Below are 218 nucleotides of genomic sequence, written 5' to 3' on the forward strand. Positions count from 1 at the left end.
GCTGCTCGCCCTCGCTCCCCCGCCCTGCTGCCCACAGTCTCTTTAGATCCCAGTGAAGAAGAGAGCAGAAGTCTTCCGAATCTGCAGAGCCCCAGGGGAAAAGTAAATGGAAGGATTTGTCACAGCCTAGTTGATCTGGAGACTCCCACTGGGTTTATTTTAAGCTTCCCAACCTTGCTCATTATTTTCCTTCAGTGTTTCCTGTTTTCCCTTCCAGA

This window comes from Physeter macrocephalus, chromosome 12 (genome assembly GCF_002837175.3).
Source record: "Physeter macrocephalus isolate SW-GA chromosome 12, ASM283717v5, whole genome shotgun sequence".
Taxonomy (NCBI): Eukaryota; Metazoa; Chordata; class Mammalia; order Artiodactyla; family Physeteridae; genus Physeter; species Physeter macrocephalus.